General features: G+C 45.8%; 1 pseudogene; it reads left to right on the top strand.

The window, feature by feature from the left end:
* Positions 1 to 7,711: 7,711 nt before the first annotated feature.
* Positions 7,712 to 11,038, top strand: LOC117856403 (probable aldo-keto reductase 1; annotated as a pseudogene).
* Positions 11,039 to 15,187: the final 4,149 nt, after the last annotated feature.

Here is a 15,187-nt window from a genome sequence, read left to right as displayed (position 1 = left end):
TAATATGTATGACTCCAAATTTGCCTTAAGGTTTGGTAAACCAAGTATTTAAGCAACTAAGCAATTCTAGACTTGGGTTATCTACTAAAAGTTTGAACAAGTGGCAAGGATGTCCTTAAAACAAGGTATGATACTGCACAAGAATGGGTTTCAAGCAACTCCTATACTTAGTGCATACATATAGCAAATAACCAATAATGGACACATGAAATATTGACTCCAAAATAATAGGTATAATGCACCGGGGCTTGCCTTGTTCGCTAAAAAGGTTAGCACTGTCCGAAGGATTGGCTTCGCCGGGGACCAATTCAAAGACTTCCTCAAACTCCAGAGATCCTTCTGAATACTCCGAGTAATCTCCTTCTGGTGCTTCGATTTCTATAACACAACATATGCAGGGGTTAGGTATGCAAATTTTTGAATACAAAACTATACAACTTTCTTTCATGATAAAGTTGCAAGCCAACAAGGACTATACAATTTATCATGATAAAGTTGCAAGCCAACACACAAAAACCCGAAAGATTAGCCCAAAATTTTTATTTCCTTAATTATCCTTACTTAAGGCCTTTTCTTTTAATTTTAGAAAATATTATAATTATTTTCTAGCTTTAAAACCTAATTTCCTATGAATTAATAATAATTTGTAATTATGAAAATATTATTCCATATTTTATGCATTTAAAAAAGATTAAGTATTTATTTAAATACCTTAAAAGAAAGACATTAAACAAATACTCAAATTTTTATTATTTTTTTAGGGTATAAAAATTTTAATGCATAAAGGAAAATAAAACAAGCCTAACAAAATTGGTTTCACTAATTTTGGACACTCCTAGAAATTTCTGTGATTTAAATGGTGAGATTCGGATTTAAACTAATTATTCTATAAAGGAAATCTAATTTTTTCCCAAAAACACCCCCGGCAACTTTTCTCACGCAACCCTATCCTACCCCCCTCTCTCTTACGCTGGGCCCATGGCGCGGACCCACCCTTTCTCCTATTCATCCTACCCGCCGGCCTATTTCTCCCAAGCCGGGCCCTACTGGGCCGATTCTTCCCTCCTTCCCTTCTCCTTATATCGGTGACGGCCCAACGGCCCATTATTTCTTTTTCTTTTCTCCCGTGAAACTTGGCCTGCTGAACTCCTGGGCCTCCGACCTTTCTTCTAACGGCCGACCGCACCGGCTCCTTGGGCCGCCGGAACGCTGGCCCACTGACGTCCGCGCCCGGCCTGCCTCTCTCCCTTCTCTCCTTTTTCCTTACTAACACGCGGGCCTGTGACTCCAGCGCCTTCTTCTTCCTCCCGCCAAAAACCGACTCGACAGGGGGCGACGCGGCTCGCCGGCCGGCGCCCCGCCGGCGACGGGGCTAGGCCGGGAAAGCTCCCCCATACCCTAGCGCACCCGTGCGCGGCGACAGCTTCCCGAGAGACGGCCGGGGCTGCTTCCTCCACGGCGGCGGGCGGCAGCGCCTAAGGCCGATCGTGGTCAAGCACGACGACGGCGCAACCTACTCCGACGACTACTGCTACAACTTCCTAGCATCCCAAGGACCTGCCTACGACTACCCAAGAAGAAAGAGAGCAAGCGCAAGGAGGTGCTCACCGTGAGCAGGAGGTGCGGCGACGGCGGACAGAAACAACGGTGGCGTAGGGTATTCCGGCAAGGAGGTTGGACAACGACTCGACTGGGGTGTGGCTGGGGTGTCTGTGGAGGAGTGGGCGAGAGGAATCGATGGGAGCTGCGGTGTGGTGGGAGAATTTTGCTGGGCGGCGGCGGTTTGACAGAGTGAGCGGTGGCGGTGAAAAGAACAGCGGTAAAACGGGTGGCGCGGGAGCGGTAGTTATTCAAGGCTTTCACCGCGCGCATGGTTGCCACCGTGGTCTACTCGTAGGCTTGCGTGGTGAGGAGGTGGCGTAGCTGCCGCGCTAGCGGGCGACCGAGGACGGCGGTGGCGACACGTCGGGTGCAGCTCTGTCATCCCCCCCTTTTTCTTGTTTTTCTGACACCCGAACTTCAGGGCTCAATTACGGTCGAAAGTGCATCCGACGGCCCACAAGTGCCTTAACCAAAGTTGTAGATAATCTTGAGCTTTTCAATTCATATTTAAACCTTTGCCCGAGATAAACATCCAAAAGTCTTCAAATTTGAATTTTTCTCTGGCAAATAACTGAACCCTTCTGTTCTTCCATTCAGTTTCGTCAGTCAATAAATGTGGTCATTTACCCGACTTGGTGAATCATTTCGGTGGTCCAAATCCTCTTCTTTTGGTCCAACTTCTTCCCAATTGTGTTCTACAACATCCAAGGATTTCATTTTGCCCATAATCACCTATACCTCTTGCATTACTTTCTCATGAATTTGGCTCCAAACATAGGCACTTAGCTCTGGTTTTTCAGACTTGGAAAATAACAGCTTCAGGGTCTTGGCCGAAAATGGCAGAGTGCTAACTTTAGGCCTCAATTTGAATTTGTTTCCTTTGTGATTCTTGATCCACAACACCCTGATATTCTTGTCCAAAGTCCATACTTTAATATAGTATAGTTGTTTGGATCCACTTATTTGAAAAATTCAACAGAAATCAATTTTGAAAATGGACTCTGGGCTGTTTTTCTGAAATTGCTGTTGTCGGACGGGGAACAGTAACATTGGATTTTCATTTTCTTTCTTTGATATTTATTTAGGATCAAATCTTGTCCCAAATTTTGATATTTAAGTTCTAATCACCCTTACACCTCCATTCCATATTTTTACCGAATTTTTCTGAATTTCGAATTCAAAATTCAAATTTCGGTCAAATTTGACCCGAATTTGATTTTTAGCCAATTTCTTCTCCTTTTTTTTTCATGAATTGCTTCCATTCCTTCAGAGCTACTTTGATGACTAAAAATGGCAGGTATTACATATACCCCTTTTGACTAGATGCATAACCAATAAAAATACACACTTCATAGCATGAGGATCCAATTTTCCAACAGAAGGACAATGATCTCGTACAAAACACACACATCCAAATATCTTTGGAGGAACTTTGAATTCTCTCTCACCTAGAAGTAGTTCAATCGGAGACTTCGTACCAAGGATTCTTGACGGCATACAATTGATGAGGTATGCTGCCGTCATTACTGCCTCGCTCCACAAGAACTTTGGTACATTCATTTGGAACATGAGTGAATGTGCCACCTCCAACAAATGGCGATTCTTTCTTTTCGCAACTCCATTTTGAGGGGGTGTCCCAGGACAAGTAGTCTGATGAAGCATTCCTTGCTCAGAGAGGTAAGCTTCAAACTCATTGTTGACATACGCGGTCCCATTATTAAATCGGAGAATACGAACCTTCACACCAAATTGGGTTGTCACCATTTTGTGGAAGTCTTGGAAGCACCTAATCACTTCACTCTTATGTTTCATCATGTAGATCCATGTCACATGAGTAAAGCAGTCAATAAAGGTGACAAACCACTTAGAACCATTCACAGAAGTTACTGAGCATGGACCCCAAACATCAGAATGTATTAATATGAAAGGTTCACAGCTTCGCAAACCAATAGCACTATATGTGGACCGTATATGCTTGCCAAGCTCACAAGCATCACAAACAAGCTTTCTCCTGTCTATCTTATCAAATAGTTCAGAATACATTGTACTCAAAGTCTTAAAAGATGGCTAAAGTTGCATCTGCTCGGTTGATGTACCACAATCCATTACGTTGACTCCAGTCCCAATCCTCTTTCTAGTCCTCTTCTCCTGAAAAATACAAGCATCCTCATCAAATAAGACGGTGCACTTAAACTGATCAACGATAGAGCTAATAGAGAGGAGATTGACTAGAAAAGATGGTACATGCAAAACAGATGGCAAAGTAATGTGTGGTGTGCACCCAACTGATCCTACACCTCTAATAGGTTGAGAGGTTCCATCAACTGTTTGAATGGTTTCAGAATGAGTATGTGGAGTGTAAGAAATAAAAGCATCAATAGAACCTATCACATGCTTGGATGCACCAAAATCTATGATCCAATCTAAATGAGGATTGTGGTATGATGATGCAAGTGCCTGTGCCCGAGTACCTTCGCTCGTCCGGGCATAGCTGCAGCAGTAGGACCCTAGGATGTACTTGTTAAATTTCCAGAAGCTTTACACTTCTGCCATTTCTCCCACTGCATGGCTTGTTCACTAGTCAGTGTGATAGACGGGTCCTCCTCTGACATGGCCACATTGGCCCTAGAGGTACCTCAACCTCTGCCTCTACCTCCACCACAGGCTCCACAGCCTCCTCCATAACCAACACGACTTCCACCACGACCTCCACAAATCCCAAACCTCACACCATTGTAGTTCCTCGGCTGAGGGAAATTGTAGCTTAAATGTCCTTTATCTCCACAGTTGTAGCAATCTTTGTCATCAGCTATGGTGTAGGCTGACTTGATAAGATTGTTACCACCCATAACACGCAACTTGATTTCCTCCTGCACCATGGTTGAAATAGCATCCTCCAAGGTGGGAAGAGTATCTTGGTGACAGAAGGCATCCCTCCTACTTTCAAATTCAGGGTTCAAACCCTTGAGAAACTGAGTCACCCTCCTGTCCTCCACCCACTTATGTACAGCCTGTGCATCATTAGGAGTCTCCATCTGAAGAGGAGCATAGTGATCCAATTCCCCCTACAAGTATTTCAGCTCACTAGCATACTCCTCGATTGTTCTTCCTTCATGTCTCACTACATCCACTTTCCCCTGAATCTCCATCATCATCATCACATTTCCTTTTTCGTAGTACATGTTACTCAAGGTTTTCCAAATTTTTGCTGCACTCCACATTGCCTCCACCATATTAGCAATAGATGGGGACATTGATGCCATCAGCCATGCCACCACAGTAGAGTTTGTGATGTGCCACATCCTCCATTCAGTGCTGAGTTTGTTTGTAGGCTCAACACGATCCTCCTCCAAGTAATGTTCCAATCCTTTTCCACCTAGAAGCACCTGCACTCTCCTAGCCCAACTAAGATAGTTCTTGCTACCCTCAAGTTTTACTTCATTTGGTACAAGCTCTAGCTTCGAGTCAAATGGTCCAACTACTGTTTTAGAACCAATAATACCCATTCCCATGAGCTCTTGAATCATTAACCTCATCTCAGTCCTCATCTCACTTTTAGTAACTACTGGATCTTTACCTCCTCCACTAGTATGCATACTAGCTGTTGCCTTCAACGCAACTTCTTCATCAGCCTTCCATTTAGCCTTCCATCCAGCTTCTTCATCAGATCAACTGGAGCAATGCCAGCAACCAATCTAGTCGAGCGTGATGAACACGATCACGACAAGTTTTAGCACATCAAAACTCTAGTAAGCCTCCACCACAACCTTCACGGTCACCATCGCAATGGCAAACTAAACCAGACATCCTTCCCTAAAAAAACAGAATACACAGCACAGCTAGAAGCAGTACAGCAATATAGCAGCAACACAGGGCAAGACTGCAATAGGCAGTTCAACAGTAGCACAACACTGGTAGAAGAATAACCACGAGCTTCTCTTTCCTTTCACTTCCTTTTTTCCTTCTTTCTTACCCTCCAACTTCAGCTCCCTTGCTGCAGAGCTTCCTCCACAGGTAGTAGCACAGGCAAATAATTCCTACTAGCCCACCTCACCTGCTCTAGCGTTTCAATCCAGCTCAATCGAGCAGGTGGGGTGGATGGGCGGCGCCTCCCACGGCACCGAAGAAGGCGGCTTGCGGGGGGGCACAGCCCACGCACACAAGTGAGCTCCCCTTCGCTTCTTGGTGGTAGTTGGTGACGACGAGCTGGGGTTTAGTGGCGGACTGGGCGGCGACGAGCTGGTGATGGACGGCGCCGGCGGCTGTTAGGGTTGGGACCGGCTCTGAATACCAAATTGGAATAGGGAATTGGGCGAGATGTGTTGCCTGATCACACACTTCCCTATTTCTTCTATGAACACATATTCATGGGAGTCCTCTAGTCTCATACAATAGCACACACACATACACACCAACATAAAAATTTAAAGAACTATATGTACTCAAGAGAATGGGATGGGATTTGCAAAGCATATTGTTGACCAAAGATGTGTTGTCACATGAGCAATGGACATAAGCTTGCAGAGACGCTCATTGCTGCATCACCACAGAAAACCGGATCACTCAGTTTTAGGAATCAGACCTTCTAGGTTTAACAGGCTAGATATGTTGGTAGATCCGTCAAATGCTCACCAGGGAGGGATTCCGTCGAGATAAGTGCACGCCGGTGTGTCTTAGGCTTGGCGGGCTAGCTGGAACTTGGCTACCAAGCGTGGGTTCAGTGCTATCAGCAGAAGCACAGGCATGCAGATTTGGGCTTCAGAAGTTGCAGCGATGGGCCTCGGTGTAGGTGATTGCAGAAACGGATTCCAAGCAACTCGTTGACCTATGGCGCTCTATGCTTTTGCAGAGGTCGGAGATCATGGCAATCATCACTGATATTCAAGAGCTTATTAACTCTTTTTCCTCTTTTGATCTTGTGCATGTTAATCGCAAGGCAAACCTGGCAGCTCATTGTTGTGGCGAGGAGGCCTTGACGGGTAGGTGTAGCGTCTTGTGGGAATTGCATCATCCAGACTTCTTGTGGCATGTTTTGCAAGAAGATTGTAACCCATTTGATTGAGTAACAGAGGAGAAGCTCTTGATCGTAAAAAAAAGCTTGACGGGCTAGCTAGGACGCTCCCTCACACCGTGAAGAAGAGAAAGAAGAACACATATGGTTGGAAAAGATAACGGCAAAGGAGAAGATAAAAATAAAAATTTGATAGATTTATACTGTGGCCCTTTATAATTCATATTTATAAAGTAGGGATGCCTTACACCGTATAGGGTCCAAATACATCACGAAATGCACTTAAAATTGGCTCAAACTTAAGACAACATAGCATAAGATTTAATTTCATTACACCAAAGAAGCATATTGTCTGATAAAAACTTATTCCAACTAAATATCCGCCTCGTGTATAAACGTTTGTAAATGTTTATGAAGTCTTGAAATGTTTCAAAGGTGCCACAAAAGAGTAACTCTATGCAATTTTACCAGGGGATCATTGCTTCCAACAAAATCAAATAGTTTGGAGGTTATCGCAATATAACTAGGAAATTTTACATCAATTGGGAATTGAATGATACAAACAGAAGGTGAACTAGAATGCATATGGCTGGAGCTTTTTCCTTAGCATGCTGGGCCGGCCCACGCCCACGTGGAACTAAACCAGGATGGCCAATCCAATGAGGCATGCTTGAGGTGTTAGAGCACCCACTCTCCCACCGATGCTTCGTTTTTCTCTTTCCTCACGGGGGCATTAGAACATTGAGGCAGCAGAGCAAAACCGAGCATCATTGTTGATGTAGTATTTTTGAGCATCGATAACGTACGAACATTGTGGTTGCTCTTAGATTGGGGTGGGGTGGGTAGCACAGCAGCCTATGGATATGGAGAGAATTATATATAAATAAAATGGAAGGAAAATAAAAATAAAATGGAAAGAAATAGAAAAGGAGATATAAACGCAAAGGAAAAAAAGGGCCAACTCACTTGGCCAGGACAAGAAAATAAAATAACGAAAAAAAACGTATCTTCATGCATTTTCGTGGCCTCATGGAAGACCCCACGCCTGCATGCTCGCAGTTCGCACGGCTCCGTCCTTCCCACGTCATCGTGCAGGCGGATCGTGGGCCATGGTGCTGCACTGAGCAATATTATTGGGCCGAAGTCTCTGCCGCGGTGGCCGGTGACGTCGGATACGGGCGGGTTCCTCACTTCCTCTGTCCCTGTGATCCCGTCGAGTACCCGAGAGTATCGACCACGTCCCCTGTGGCCCTGTGCCGCCGCCCTACTCCAGACTCTCAGACTGCTCAAGTTCAGCGGCCATGGAAGCCCCTCCGGTTCCCCGCGTTAAGCTCGGCGCCCAGGGATTGGAGGTAGATTGACTCCTCTCTCTCCCTCTTTCCTTCCCCTTGATTAGCTAGTTGAACTGCCTATCTCCGCCGATGCCGCCGATCCATCCTTGTCCGTTCCCGGCGGCGCTTGGTTTGAATCAACACGCTTGATTGATCGGATTCGATGTAGGTTTCCAAGCTGGGGTCCGGGTGTATGGGTCTCACCGGCGCCTGCAACGCCCCTCTGGACGACGCGGTCGGCATCGCCGTCATCACGCACGCCTTCCGCCGCGGGGTCACCAGGGTTCACATTATCACTGATAGATTTCCGATAACTCCGATATATCTGCTGTAGGGTCCGATATAATTAGTTTATCATCCAAAAATATCGGTGGTTATTTGCTGTTTTATGAACGCTCACGTACAATTTTGGCCTACTAGCGGATCCCGACCCTTATTTTTCTACATTATTACGTATCTTTTTAAATTATATAGTTTGGAGAGCTATATTTTTTTCTGTATAAATTGAGAGTTTATTTTAATAAATTTTGTCCGAAAAAATTTCTCTATCGAATTCCGATATATCAGATATTCTCATTTATCACTAACCTCCAATATTTTTTTATCTGTGATAATGTAAAACCTTCGACACATCTGATGTGTACGGACCCCTCACCAACGAAATCCTCCTTGGCAAGGTCCGTCTGCAATTTCCTGAATCCTCAAGAGTCAAGATTCCTTGCATTGCGTTGGTGAGAGTTCTTGACGCGCCTCAGCCATGGCTGCCTGTCTGCGTGTGTGCAGGCGTTGAAGAGAAATTTTTATTTTTGACACTCTTATTGTTGGGCTTCACAAGTTTGACACTTTCCGCAAAATTAACACTCTTATGGTGAACACCTTGATTTCCTTGACATTTTGCATTCTTTATTCATTTTATTTTTCTTTTCCATTTTACATGGTGCTGCAGTGACCAAATTACCCTTTGGATTTGTGGCCTTACTTGGTTGGCTCTGATGGACAATTGAATCAGAGATTGAATTAGCAGTGGTTCGATCGATTACTTCTCCCAAGAATTTCAGCAAGCGTGCTCCGAATTCCAGTTCAATTATGCCATTATTTACTCCCCTCAAAATTGTATCATTTTCTCTCTCTAGAACCCTAAATTATCATCATCATTTCCAATCTACTGAAATTCTGAAAACTTCCGTCCATTTTCCATCCTCGGGACAGAGTTCATCGGAACTCTGAACCAACCCACATTTGCAGCGGCCAAGAACACGAGCGTACTCCTACCTAGCTATCAGCTCAAGGCTTACGGGCTGCAATGCAACGCGCAGCGGCGGAGCAGAGGCGAGGCGGGTGCCACCGTGCCAGGCAGTTCCGCGTGCCGCCGATCAGGCTGCCACTGCCAGGCTGCCGTTGCGAGACAAGGCGTCCTCCTGTGATCGATCCCGTTCGGCAGCCCGTTGTCTGCGCCCGCCGCCGATCGCCATGCGCAGGTGCAGGCAGGCGCACTGATCACATTTGCTAGGCCGCCATCGCCGTCCGGCATCCGCAGGTGCAGACCGATCGATCCAAATAGGAAAAGCAAGGACCAAATTCGTCACTTCCCTAGCCTGTAAATGCTAAATGAAAATAATAATCATAAAAATAAGGAAAATGTCAAGGAAATCAAGGTGTTCACGATGAGAGTGTCAATCTTGCGAAGTCAATCTTAAAAGTGTCAAACTTGCGAAGTCCAACGAATAGAGTGTTAAAAATACAAATTTCTTGGCGCTGAAGCAGCTGCCGAGGGAGCAGGTTCAGGTGGCCACCAAGCTCGGGGTACAGTGGCACGAGAGCGGCGCGAGCACCGTGTGCGGAAAGCCCGAGTACGTGCGCGCCTGCTGCGAGGCCAGCCTGGGCCGCCTCGGCATCGACTGCATCGACCTCTACTACCAGCACCGCATCGACACCACGATCCCCATCGAGGAAACAGTCTCTGCAGCCTGCACATTCTGCTTGCCTTTCACTGCCTTCTACTACAAAAATTGATGGTGTTGGTGTGGTTGCTTATGTGAATTCTGCTGCTGAATTTGCTGCAGATTGGCGAGCTCAAGAAACTGGTGGAGGAGGGGAAGGTCTAGTACATCGAGTTGTCAGAGGCAAGCCCGGACACGATCAGGCGTGCACACGCTGTGCATCCGATCACAGCTGTGCAGATGGAGGGGTCTCTCTGGTCTCGCGACATCGAGCGCGAGATTGTGCCGCTCTGCAGGTGATTTATGAATCACAAATTCTTCTCGTTCTAGCTCATGGAAGTCCTGAGTCTTGACTGAATGTTATATCATGTATGGAAATTTGCTGTGCCCTGTGGACTCTATAGAGAATTGGGCATTGGAATTGTTCCTTATAGCCCTATTGGTCGCGGATTTTTGGGCGGAAGAGGAGTGACAGAACAAGTGCCTGCCGAATCTAATCTTGTACTGATACAGTCTACCTCAGATCTCATTTCTTGGTCTGCATCAGTCAATCTTTTTCTTAGTTCACATGCACAGTTTATTTTGGCTTTGTCAGCACGGGCTTCCAAGGTTTGCAGCAGAAAATTTGGAGAAGAACAAGCAAATTAATCTGAAAGTGGAAGAACTGGCCAATAAGCACCACTGCAGCCCTGCTCAGCTAGCTTTGGCATGGGTTCTGCATCAAGGGGATGATGTCATTCCTATACCAGGTGTTTTTTTTAAAAAAAAACTTGGCAGGAGCACTGCCTAATCATATAAGAAGGAGAAACATTGCAAGTCTTACAAGGGTTGCTATTCCATAAATGATTAGGAACTCAAACTCGAGACTAAAGCTAAATAATATAGAAATCTAAGATACACACGGTCCTCCGACCGCTTGCTGACGAACAGCGATCTCCTCCTTGATGACCTGAAAACCTGCAGTGAACTCGCCATTTTGCCCTCAAACGTTCTTATGTTTCTCTCCTTCCAAAGGTTCCAGGCCATGTACATAAGCAGCGCAGCAACATTTCTTCTTTGTGCATTCGGAAGATGACGAAGTGACTGCTGCCACCAATCCCCAATTGAAAATCCATCAGCCGGCATTTGGATGAGGCCTCCTGACCATGAGCACAAATGTGCCCAAACTTCTCTCGCATAAACACATTGCAAACATAAGTGGGCCGCATTCTCCTGCTGCTGATCACAAAGAACGGAAACCGAATTGCATGGCCAATTCCTAGCCGCTAACTTGTCCGCTGTCAAGATTTTGCTGTGCACTAGTAGCCAAGTAAAGAATTTGTGCTTTCCTTCCGCATGCGCCTTCCATATATATGCACCAGTGAAATTGCTATATGTTCCTGTAAACTGCGCCATGTATGCAGATCTTGAAGTGTAGGCCCCATCAGCAGTCCAACGCCATGCAATCTCATCAATCTGATCAGTGAACTCAATGTTCTAAACTAAATCCCATAGCGTGATAAACTCGGCCATCTCCTCCACCGAGTTCATGCGCCACAGTCCCCTTGTCCAATTGTGATTATCCAATTCCTCTCTAGCCTTCTTGTTCTTCCTCCACGCCAGCTTGAAAAGGCCTGGCGCAATGTCCATCGGCGCACGCCCCTGCAACCAACTTGACTGCCAGAATGATGCCTTGCGCCCATCACAAAATGGCAACCACCGTGCTTGCCTGAAAGAGTTGACGATCAACCGCATTGCAGGGTACCTCCGAGCCAACCCAAGGCCTATCTGGATCAGTCCACTCCAGCCACAACCAGCGCAGACGTAGTGCTCTCCCAAACAGATCAAGATCAACGATTCCTAAACCTCCAAACTTCTTCGATCGGCTAACTGTTTGCCTCCGCGGCCCCCTTCCACAGGAAACTCCTTCTGATCCTGTCAATCTTCTTGATGGCCCATTTCTTTAGAGCAAACACCATTAGGAAGTGAATTGGGACGGATTTGAGCACTGAATTCACTAGACGCAATCTGCCCGCCTTGTCAAGCAACCGCCCCTTCCAGGTTGGCAATCTTGCTACCATTTTATCTATCAGAGGTTGGACATCAACCCTCCTCAGTTTCCCAGTGTGCAATGGCAGTCCTAGGTAAGTACATGGAAAGCTCTTGACCGGGCATTCAAAGGACTGCATGATGTCATGAACAACCAGACCATCACAACAAATTGGGAATACAACACTCTTTGCAGTGCTATGAGCCCCGAGGCATGGCCAAATACAGATAGTATCTCAGCTACCTCTGTCACCTCTTCCTTGATTGGGTTCAGAAAAATAGCTGTATCATCCGCATACATACTAACTCTTATTTTTGTGGTTCTATGTTGGATAGGAGATAACTGTTCATTGGTTGTTGCTAGATCCAACATTTTCTACAATGGTTCCATGGCCAAGATAAAGAGCAATGGCGACAGAGGATCGCCCTGCCGAAGTCCATGCCAGTGTTTGAACCAATCCCCCCTCGACCCATTAAGGAAAACCGCAGATGTGGAGGATCCAAGGAGAATTGACACCCATGATCTCCACCATGCACCAAACCACATTTGTGTCACCTCCAGTAGGTAATCCCTGTTAGATTGATCTCTTTCCCGATTGGCCCAAAGGCCAATCAGGACCTTGATCTGCGCCCTGATCGGGGGCGCTTACCCTATCAATGGGTAGTGGGCCCCTGTCGCGCTGCGCTATATAAACAGGGTGGGGGGACCCGGCTCGGTTCACGAGGTTCGCCAAAGCCAGCCGTCCCCACCGACACACCTACCGATCTAGGTTGCGCAGTGCCGAGCTTGGTCGCCGGCGAAGTGGCGGTGGTACTTCCCGCCGCTACTGCGCAACCTAGATCGGTAGGTGTGCCGGTGGGGACGGCTGGCTTCGGCGAACCTCGTGAACCGAGCCGGGTCCCCCCACCCTGTTTATATAGCGCAGCGCGACAGGGGCCCACTACCCATTGATAGGGTAAGCGCCCCCGATCAGGGCGCAGATCAAGGTCCTGATTGGCCTTTGGGCCAATCGGGAAAGAGATCAATCTAACATTCTCCCCCTTGATCTCATTATTTACTTTTAGCTTTATACTTTTCACTTTTATTCGTTTCATCATAGATTAATATGTAGAGCATGTTTCATCGTCACAGCTTGATTGCCGATAGAATTAACAGCTACAACACACCTCTCTATTTTGAAACAATTCTGTTTCTTTTGGGCCTTATCCAATCCAGGAATTATAGGCTTTCCCTTAAACCCATGCCGGCTAAGTGTTCCCTGAACACATTGGGAGGTAAGCCTTTCGTGAGCGGATCCGCAAGCATATCTTTTGTTCTTATATGCTCGAGACTTATAGTGTGATCCTGGATTCTGTCTTTCACAACGTAAAACTTTATCTCAATGGCTTTGGAAGCATTGCTTGATTTGTTGTTGTGAGCGTAGAATACTGCTGGTTCATTGTCGCAGTACATCTTTAGTGGTCTGTGAATACAGTCAACCACTCTCAATCCGGGTATGAATTTCTTTAGCCACATTGCCTGCCCCGTGGCCTCATGACATGCTATGAATTCTGCATGCATCGTTGATGACGCAGTTACTTTCTGTTTCGAGCTTCTCCATGAGATAGCTCCTCCCGCGAGAGTGAATACGTATCCAGACGTGGATTTTCTATCATCTTTGTCTCCCGCAAAGTCTGCATCTGAATACCCTTTTATCTCTAGGGAATCAGATCTCTTATATGTAAGCATGAGTTCTTTTGTGCCTTGCGCGTAGCGCAACGCCTTCTTTACCATTTTCCAGTGTTCTATGCCTGGATTACTTTGATATCTACCGAGAACCCCGGTGACAAAAGCTAAGTCAGGGCGAGTGCACACTTGGGCATACTGTAAGCTTCCGACAGCTGAAGCATATGGAACCGCTTTCATTTGATCGATCTCATACTGGTTCCTGGGACATTGAAAATTCCCAAAACTATCGCCCTTGACTATAGGAGCAGGTGTGGCCTTACTCGCATGCATATTGTACTTCTTTAGAACCTTTTCTAAATATGCCTTTTGCGATAACCCTAGAACCCCATTCAATCTGTCTCGGTGAATTTCTATGCCCAAAACATATGTTGCTTCACCAAGATCCTTCATATCGAAGTTTGAGGACAAGAACTTCTTTGTCTCTTGCAGTAGACTGATATCACTGCTTGCAAGCAAAATATCATCCACATACAGGATTAGGAAAATGTATTTCCCATTTTTGAACTTTGCATAGACACAATTGTCCTCTATATTCTCTTGAAACCCAAATTTCTTTATTATATCATTAAACTTTAGATACCACTGTCTAGAGGCTTGCTTTAATCCGTAAATGGATTTCTTTAGACGACATCCCATATTTTCTTTGTCTTCCATGACAAAACCCTTTGGTTGTTTCATGTAGACGTTTTCTTCTAAATCCCCATTTAGAAATGCCGTCTTTACATCCATCTGATGTAACTCTAAATCAAAATGCGCAACTAGTGCCATTACGATTCTGAAGGAGTCTTTACATGAGACAGGAGAGAAAGTCTTATTATAATCTATTCCTTCTCTTTGTGTAAAGCCTTTTGCCACAAGTCTCGCCTTATATCTTTCTATGTTCCCTTTGGAGTCACGTTTAGTCTTGTAGACCCATTTACAGCCTACTGTTTTGGCTCCTTTAGGAATCTCCTCAAGTTCCCAAACATTGTTGGAACTCATCGATTTCATCTCATCTTCCATGGCCTCTAGCCACTTCGATGAGTGAACACTTTTCATGGCTTCTTCATATGAAGTGGGATCACCTTCTATATGAACTTCTTCTGTGTTATAAACTTTATAACAATCAGGGATGGCTGATTTTCTGACCCTTTGAGACCTTCTAGGCCCCTCACTTTCAGGCATATTCTGTGCCTCTGCTTGTGGCACACTATTCTGAGGTGGCTGCTGCAACTCTTCCTCGTGTGCAACGATGGGTTCAGTTGGCTCCTGAAGGACAGGTTCCAAAACTTCACTCATCGTTTCCACGGGTGGAATCACAGTAGGTGCCTGCACCACAATATCAGGGACTGTAGCAGGTGCTTGCACCACGACCTCAGGAACTATCGGTGCGGGAATAATAGGTAGTGAGAAGTATGGTTCCTGAATCATCGGATTAGGTGCACACACCCGCTTCTCCTCAAGATCAATTTCTCGAGCTACCATGCTCCCCCTCACCATTTCATCCTCTAAGAAAATCGCCTGTCTTGTTTCTACAAACTTTGTGAATCTGTCTGGACAGTAGAAA

This window comes from Setaria viridis, chromosome 5, assembly GCF_005286985.2.
Source record: "Setaria viridis chromosome 5, Setaria_viridis_v4.0, whole genome shotgun sequence".
Classification (NCBI taxonomy): domain Eukaryota; kingdom Viridiplantae; phylum Streptophyta; class Magnoliopsida; order Poales; family Poaceae; genus Setaria; species Setaria viridis.
Note: the sequence above shows the minus strand (reverse complement) of the source record. Positions and strands in the feature narration are given on the sequence as shown.